The sequence below is a fragment of the Sus scrofa genome, chromosome 1 (assembly GCF_054392235.1).
Source record: "Sus scrofa isolate SSC_HxYL_T2T_F1_AM1 chromosome 1, Sscrofa_HxYL_maternal_Yorkshire_Landrace_v2.0, whole genome shotgun sequence".
In the NCBI taxonomy this organism is placed as follows: domain Eukaryota; kingdom Metazoa; phylum Chordata; class Mammalia; order Artiodactyla; family Suidae; genus Sus; species Sus scrofa.
The window spans coordinates 43,629,341-43,638,174 of NC_139383.1; the positions used below are offsets into that span (position 1 = coordinate 43,629,341).

General features: G+C 44.8%; 1 non-coding gene across 1 annotated transcript; it reads right to left on the reverse strand.

The window, feature by feature from the left end:
* Window positions 1–1,964: 1,964 nt before the first annotated feature.
* LOC146406050 (U6atac minor spliceosomal RNA) lies at window positions 1,965–2,088 on the reverse strand. The gene has a single exon (XR_014832484.1). It is a non-coding gene; the product is annotated as a U6atac minor spliceosomal RNA (small nuclear RNA).
* Window positions 2,089–8,834: the final 6,746 nt, after the last annotated feature.

Genomic DNA, 8,834 nt, shown 5'->3' on the forward strand with positions numbered 1-8,834 from the left:
AAATAAGCATAGATTATTCACAAAGAAATCCGTGGCTGCTCCCCACTCCATCTGCAGTGGGACCACGGAGAGGAGGTACTCCTGGATCTGGAGTGCGTCTCTCAGTGAGTAAGTGATTCTGCATAAAGGTGTTTGAATTTTCCTTTTTATATTAAAAACTCTCTTCCCTCCAGCCCCTCTAACATTTTATTATTATGCTGTGACTATAAAACCAGAAGTAGAGTCAAGGACAAGGTCAAAAAAGGCCAGCAGGCACATGGTTAGGTAAGCACAGGGATGTACATTAGCAGCAAGGGTTTCGTGTAGATTTCACCTCCTGAATCATTCCTGATTTCATCTGCTTCCTGCCTTCCTCATTTCTCCTTGACTGCTTTCTCCCACCAGTCTTGCCCAGATGACTGCCACAGACACTTGGCTTATTGCCTGTTTGCTATCTTCTTCCCTCTGAACAAATATCCATAGTGTTTGGACAATAGGTCCCATATGTCCAGTGATCTGCAGGCTACACTTAACCTGTTATCCCACTTGTTTCCCTCTTGACTGGCTCCGTGGCACAGAGTGCCTTCCATAGGATGAAGTTATCAGCAGGAAGCAGCAGGTACATTTGACAGGCTCCCTTGTTTTTTGGTGTGACCATGTGATTAGCTCTTGCCAATGGAATGTTAGCAAAAACCACACAGGTCACCTGTGGACCATGGATTGGAAGAAGGAAATGCATGGCTCGCCAGCTCCTGTGGGATGTAGGTCCTTCTTGCTTCCTCGGGCTTATCACTGTGGGTAAGGTCTCAGGCTCTGGAGCTCATCCACATGGGCGGCATATTTTAGCTCCCTCACCACCTTTGTGACCTTGGCTACAGTGCCTGAGTTCTCTGTGTCTCCATTTCCACTCTAAAAGAAGGAGATGACATTTGTCAAGAGCTCTGAGAGCCTGAGATTTCACTTTACTTGCAAGCTAAATTTTCTCACTTTCAAGGAAGCTGGCAGAAGACATGAGACACCTAGGTCAGAGGAAAAGGGCTTTGTCATTCACAGCAGAGCAGGTGACAGGAACTTCATGTTTGTATTGCTTGTACCTATCCTCCAAGCTCCCCTGTGTTGTGATGCCCAGCCAGGTGGATGCTGCGCACACAGAGGGTTTGCATCACAGCTAAAACTCTGAGGAATCCCACCCATTTTATTTTATTATTTTATTTTATCTTATTTCTGTTTTTTTAGGGCCTTACCCATGGCATATGGAGGTTCCCAGGCTAGGGGTCCAATAGGAGCTATAGCCGCCAGCCTATGCCACAGCCACAGCAATGCCAGATCCAAGCTGCTTCTGTGACCTATGCTACAGCTCGAAGCAATGCTGGATCCTTAACCCACTGAGCCGGGCCAGGGATCAAACCCGCATCCTCAAGGATACTAGTCAGGTTCTTAACTTGCTGAGCCACAATAGGAGCTTCCCATCCCAACTCTTTTTCGAATGGGCTGTCAACAAATCTGCCCGAACTTTGTTCCAGCAGGAAACAGTATCCTTATTATAAGAGAGAAATACAGTAAACCAATCTGCCTCTGCTCTGGAGGAGATACATTCTCTATCTTCTCAGGGAGAGATGTCACCAACAATATTGCTTCCTCTTTGGATTATTGCAGGACTAAGTCTGTTATCACCTGTAACTGCTTAAAATCACGCCTGGTACATAATAAACTCTTAATAATGAGCTGTTACTATCACGTCTTTCCATTCCACCTGCTTTTTTTTTTTTCTTCTTTATTTTTTATCAAGGTAACATTGCTTCAGAACATTATATAAGATTCAAGTGTAGCTTACATTTCCACTTCTTTATACACTATACTGTGCTCACCACCAAATATTTAGTTTCCATTTGTCTCTATTCAGTGGATCCCCTTTACCCATTTTTCCCTCCCTGTCTCCCTGTAACTGCTAGTCTGTTCTCTGTATATGTGTTTCCATTTTCATTTTTAAATGATGGTTATATGCCTTGAGGTAGGCGACAATCCTTTAACTGCATGCATGTTGTCAGGCTCCAGGGTGACCTCCATCCTTGTGAGGGGAGCACTAACCTTCTCTCATACATACTCCACCTACTTCTTTGCCTAAGTCATTCTGAGCTGCTTTCATTCACACAAACATGCCATGCTTTCTTTTACATCTGGGGCTTCAAACTGATCCCTGTGTTTGGAATATTCAACCATACCACCCACACCATTCCTGCTTCTTGCCCGCTTTTGGCCCCACCCGTGAGCTTAGGTGCTCTGCTCACACTGTCGGCTCACTCTCCGTCCCTCCCCTCGAATGCTTAGCAACCCTCAGTGTTGATGTTGCTTACATGTCTTCAACTCCCCTGGAATGCAAGTTCTGGGAGCCTGGAGAAAATATGAAGCAACAGAAAGGGCTCTGGCTAGCTTAAGGAGAAGGGAGAATTTGTTGGAAGTTTTCTGGGTTAGCTCATGGGATCTGAGCTGGAATTGAACAACCCTGAACGTGAGAAGGGAAGGAACCAGGAGAGGTCCAGTGACCTCAGCAAGAGGTGTCTCTAGATACTTGCTTGACTCAGCTCTAATGATTCCCAGAGTTTAGGTGTATCTCTTCCCAATTTCAAACATTAGAAAGAGAATCTGAATTCAGCTTGGGTTAATTGGTCACCCTGGATAAATCAGCTAGGATCAGTGGATAGAGTGGCCATTGAGGACCATTACCAATGTAGAGACATCAAACTGGGCCAGTTGCCCCCAAGAAGTGTCTATCACTGAAAATATACCGAACATGCCCTTTATTTCTGATGCCAGGCTTGCTGCCCCCAATCAACCCCCCATTGCCATCAGAAGATCCTAGTATTACCTTATTGTCTCTCAGCTTCAAACCCATCCTTCTGTACTCTGTTTAGTAACCCTGGGATTGGGACTCTGCAAACCACCTACCTGCTATGCTAGATGGAGCCCTGCCAGGCGCTGGCAATGGTGGCACTAGAAGGAGGCTGCAGGGCTGGGGGCGGGAGGAGGGACTGACTGGTTCCTTCCTGTTTTTGTTGGTGTGCTTCACCCACCTCCCTTCTTCCCCCAGCTGTGCCAGTTCATTCCAGCAGCAGCACTAGAAGCCAGTTTGCAGTCTTTCCAAGACTCACAGAACAGCTTTCATCACGCCCACTGATACTAGCACCGGCTGAGCGATGCCCTCTCAGAGGGTGCCATCCCAGCCACTGAACTGAGACAGACACCAGCTGAACAGCACCCTCTTCAATGCTCAAGCCCCCCAAAGCTTAGAGACACCTGTACCAACTGAGCAGCACTCTCTCCTCAAAGTGAGTTTCAACTCCAGGAGGCTCCTTGTCCAGGCTTCTGCATCTTGGCAACCCCACCGTCTTCTCCCTATATCCCCAGCCTGAGGGGTAGCAGCTGCTTTCTACAGTCTCCCCCCACCCCACCCCTGTGACAACATGCTATTCTCTTTTTACCTTTTTTTTCCCCTTGTCCTTTTTTGCCATTTCTTGGGCCACTCCCACGGCATATGGAGGTTCCCAGGCTAGGGGTCAAACCGGAGCTGTAGCCGCCGGCCTACACCAGAGCCACAGCAACGCGGGACCCGAGCCGTGTCTGCAAACTATACCACAGCTCATGGCAACGCCGGATCCTTAACCCACTGAGCAAGGCCAGGGATTGAACCCGAAACCTCATGATTCCTTGTCGGATTCGTTAACCACTGAGCCATGACGGGAACTCCCCTCTTTTTACCTTTTCATGTACCTGGCTAATAACTCTTTATGTTACCTCTCTATTAAAATAACTGGTGTGGATTCTGTCTCCTGGCTGGCCTCTGACTGCTATAAGAGGTCATTTCTCTAAAATAAAAATCTGATCATATTTCTGCTTTGTTTAAAATGCTTCAGGGATTATATCAATATTCAAATAGCACTATTCATCATAGCCAAAAGGTGGAAACAACCCAAAGGTCCATCGACAGACAAATTGGTTAAATGATGTGTGGTCTATTCATCCATAATGGGATGTCGTTCAGTCTTAAAAAGGAATGAAATTCTGACACATGCTGCACCTTGGATAAACTTGGAGAATGTTACATATGGGAAATAAGCCAGACACAAAAGGACACATATTATCTGAGTCCACTTATTTTCTGAGTCCATTTATGTGAGCTACCTAGATGTGGCACATTCATAGGGACAAAGTAAAAAAAAAAAAAAAATGGAGGTGATCAGAGATTGGGGGCTGGGGGGAAGGAGGATTTATTATTTAACAGGTAGAGAGTTTCTGCTTGGGATAATGAAAAAAGTTCTGGAAATTGATAGTGGTGATGGTTGAACAACATTGTGAATGCCACTGTATTGTATGCTTAAAAACGGTTAAAACAGTAAATCTTTTTTTTTTCTCTTTTTGTGTCTTTTGTCTTTTGAGGGCCACACCCATGGCAGATGGAGGTTCCCAGGCTAGGGATCTAATCAGAGCTATAGCTGCCCGCCACAGCCACAGCAATGCCAGATCTGAGCCATATCTGCAACCTACATCACAGCTTATGGCCATGCTGGATCCTTAACCCACTGAGCAAGGCCAGGGATCGAACCCGCAACCTACAGTTCCTAGTCAGATTCATTTCCGCTGAGCCACGACAGGAACTCCAAAATAGTAAATCTTATATTAGGTATATTTTGCTACAATGAAAAAATTACCAAAAGCAAAGGCCAAAAAACACTTTAGTGGTTCTTACTGATGAAATTGGTTCAGTGAGGAAAAAGATGTGACAGTCTGCTTTGGGCTTTTCCTGAGCAATCTTGGGCTCCAGGCAGCCCTGGCTCAAGCATCAGCCTTCCTAACTGGCAGGATTCCCTCCTTCCATCCCTGGAGCAACTATCAGGGCAGGATGGCACCTACTGCTCCTATATGCAGCGTTCTCAGCAGGCCTGCTTTTCTCCCTCCATCTGAGCAGGGCTTCTAGGATCTCTGGAGAGAGTCTCCTCCGTGCCTTCCCACCAGGCAGTGCATTTATTTACTGCAATTGCTGCTGTCTTGGCCTCAACTGGACTTTAGCTTGGACGTTCGTATCAATTCCCTTTTTGATTCAAAAAGGCCATCCATTTGGTGTGTCTCTTTTTGTCACCATGTTGAAACACTAAGTTCCTATGGTCAGAAAACTCCTTACTGCTCTCTGAAGAAGCGGGAAGCACCAGAACAATAGAAGTGCAATATTCCGCCTTATGGCTTAATTTTAACATAGAGGATTTGGGATCACAGAGTGGCCTAACATCCTCAACTAATGGAAGATAATGGGGGGATAATAGGTAGTTTCAGGCCCAGAAGATTTCTGCCCCATTATCCACTCTCTTCTTATGTCCTATGTCAGTGAAGGAAGTTTCAGAGGCACTAAGACGATTTCCATTAAGGAATGAGTACAATTTAGATATTTTGCCTAAGAGTAAAATAGTATCAACAAATGTGAAACTAGCCCAAACATTCATTTCCTTGGCCAGGCATATCAAGATGGGGAAGTTAGCTGTCAGAGGCTGGGAATCTAGCTAATCTTCCTTGAAGCTCTTTCTAATCTCTCTCCCCAGCTCATCAAAGGCCCCTTTCCCCTGCTAAATTCAATGTGAGGTTAATTGGATTGGATGTGTAATGTTCAACTGCAATTGTCTCCCTAAAACTTATTTATAATAAGTTTCATTGCCTAAATAGTGACAGAGAATACTTGTGAAAAAGGACTACCAGAGTTCACATCCCTGAAAGAAAAAACTGTGTTTTGGGCAATTGGATTTATTAAGAAAAAGGAAATAGAATCACAATGCAAAAAAAGAAGAGAGAGAGACAGAGGGAAAGAGCGGCAACATTACTTAACTTCTAAAGGGAACGTTGGCATTAAAACGACCCCTGAGGAGGATATTTCCTGGATCTTTTTATCCTAGTGCTTCCAGACAGGCAGAGTGACATAAATGAGATGGAAGGGATGGAGTGCATTTTCAACATCATACCCATGGCCATGGTCCAGAAGGTGGGTTCCCTCTGTAGTGGATGCCTTGTAGCTGGCAGGCAATTTGAGGGACTCATGGAACGAGTCTGGTGAGGAGCCCTGGGACACAGAGGCTGACACACGTGATGGCTCCTGTGTGGGAGGGGGCTGTGCAACTGATCAGACACAGTGCCTGTGGCCATGGACCACAGCTCTTCCACTCACTGGCAATAAGAGCTCAAGTGAATAATGGGGTCTTTGTGTGTCTCTGTTTAGCTCTTTGTCCAGTATGGGATGAAAAATATTTGCCTCAGGAGTTCCTGTCATGGGTCAGTGGTAAAGACATCAACTAGCATCCATGAGGGCACAGGTTTGATCCCTGGCCTCTCTCAGTGGGTTAAGGATCTGGCATTGCTGTGAGCTGCATGTAGGTCACAGACGTGGCTCGGATCCTGCGTTGCTGTGGCTGTGGTGTAGGCTGGCAGCTCCGGCTCTGATTTGACCCCTAGCCTCAGAACTTCTGAATGCAGCAGGTGCAGCCCTAAAAAGACAAAAAAACAAAAACAAACAAAAAAAACCTGCTTCATAGGATTATTTTGAGAATTAAATGAGACAATGCACAAAGATCTTGGACCAGTGTCCAGCACATTAAACATTTAATACTCAGTAACTATTTTTATTAGCTCTCTTCTCAAACTCAGAATCTCACAGCACTGGTGCTGACAATGGCCACAAATAGTCCCATGAGAAAGGAAAAGAGAGGGACCCCCAAGCCCTTGGAAATAAGGAGGAAAACACCAACATCCCACCTCGGATGGGTCTGGAACCAGTCATTCCACCTGCGCAGAGCACAGCTCATCTGCAGACTCTTACTTTTTATCGCTAAATCCCTCCCTCCTTGAAGCAGTAGAGTCTAATGTTAAAACTGTGGTTAGAGCTGGTGTAGTTGGGCAAGATAAGGCACTGTTTCCACCTGGCCTGTGTATCTGTGGAGATGGCAGAGGGTAGGGGGGTAACAGAACAGATTTTGGGACCAAAGTGTATAGGTTTATATCTAGCATTGCCAGTTACGAGCCAAGTTCATTGGCCAGTCACTTAACATCTCTACGGAATGGCGTCATCTTCTGAAAAATGGGGATAATAATACCCTCTACCATGTAGGGTTGTTATAAGGATTCAATGAGTTAATAGTTGAAAAACATTGATGATACTGCTTGGAATATAGGAAGTGCCAGGTAACACCTATAGCTTAAAGAGTTTATGGTAATTGCCATTTCCATGCAAGTTTTTCATCTACCTGTAACCTCAGCTCTTTGGAGGAATTTAGGGTGGAAACATTCACCAGTGAGACAATATTTCTGAATTACCCTGGATGTGGTTTTCAGATTCTGTAAAGATGGTGGATCAAGCATATGGAATGTAAGGATTCATTGGTAAACATTTAAGGTGTTTCTCAAACATGGAAACTGAAAGAAAGGGCAACACAGATTAGTGATAATGAACCAAATGGTTACAAAAAACATAGAGTGTTTTCAGAAGGCAGAAAAGGAGAAAACGCAGAAGAGGATCAATGAGAGGGAAGATGGTCATGATAGCTGGAGAGGAAGTTGTTGGCAAGATGGATTGAACCCCTTTTGGACACTGCAAGACAGAGTTGCCCTAATGAGATGGTCGCGTACACAGCAAGGCACAAGCTTGCCTCCTTTCCCTTCTCCTCTCTCTCACGATGCCTTTATATTTTTAGCCCGTGGGGTTGGAATGATGAATGCCCAAGTGGGAATAGTGTTGGAAGGAGATTTTTCTTGGCAAAATGGCAGCAAGGGCTGCCAAGTATTTTCTAAGATGTAAACAAATCCTCCACCTCCATCAAGGAAAGATTAGCACATTATTCCTGAGTCAGTGTAGGATTTTCACCTGCTGTCCTTTGCGATGCCAATTCCCATCATCAGAAGCTTTTACAACCTGGGATGCATTATGTGCTCCATTACTCGGAGGAGCCATTGGTGTCCCAGCTGCTAGAATCAAATAATCAGGCAGGAATCAGGAAATAAACATCTCCTACTCAATATGAACAAGTTAGAAGTGAAAGCGGCACTTGTGTGTGGGTTTGGATTTTTCCCTTGGTTATGACACCAACTGCCTTTCTGTTTTTACAGTTGTAAGAGAAAAATTATTAAATGATATTTGGATTGCTTCCTGCTCTGAATCCTACTATCTAGTGTAAAGTGTGATTCTAGGCTGCGATGGGCGGAAAACAGCTCTATCCTTATATTTATAATAAAAACTTCCAGAATTTCTGCATCTCCTCTCCTATCTTTTGGAGGGTCCCTTTCCACCAGGGTCAAACAGTTATTGTCCTTACCAGCCTCATGGTTTTCCAGTATGATGGGTGGGTTATCTCTCTTATCAGCCCTCATAGGCTTGCTTGGCTCCGGAATGTACCCTGTGTGACACAGCATCTCCTTTCCTCTTCTTCAGCTTCAACCCAAACTCACCTGTTTTGCAGCTCCCTTCCCTGGAGCCACACTTTTAGCCAGATAGCTTAAAAACTATGCATTCAAAAAATATTTCTCTTTTAGCAGAAGATATCTGTCTTTTAATATGGGCTTAATTCAAAGGAATGGTAGGAATTTCGGTGACCACAAGTGATGGAGGTCCTTACACCCAGAACCTCTGGGAGTCCCCAGTCACACACATAAGCAAATGCCTACATGTAAACTCTACTTATATCTTCAAGGAATTCAATTCAAGACACATATCAATCACCACATATTTGCATTTTATTGTTCCAGGCCCTGGTGGGGTGAAAGGTATGTCACAAAGATAAATAAAACAGTTCTTTCTTCTAAGAATTATCAATTAGCAGAGCAGAAGT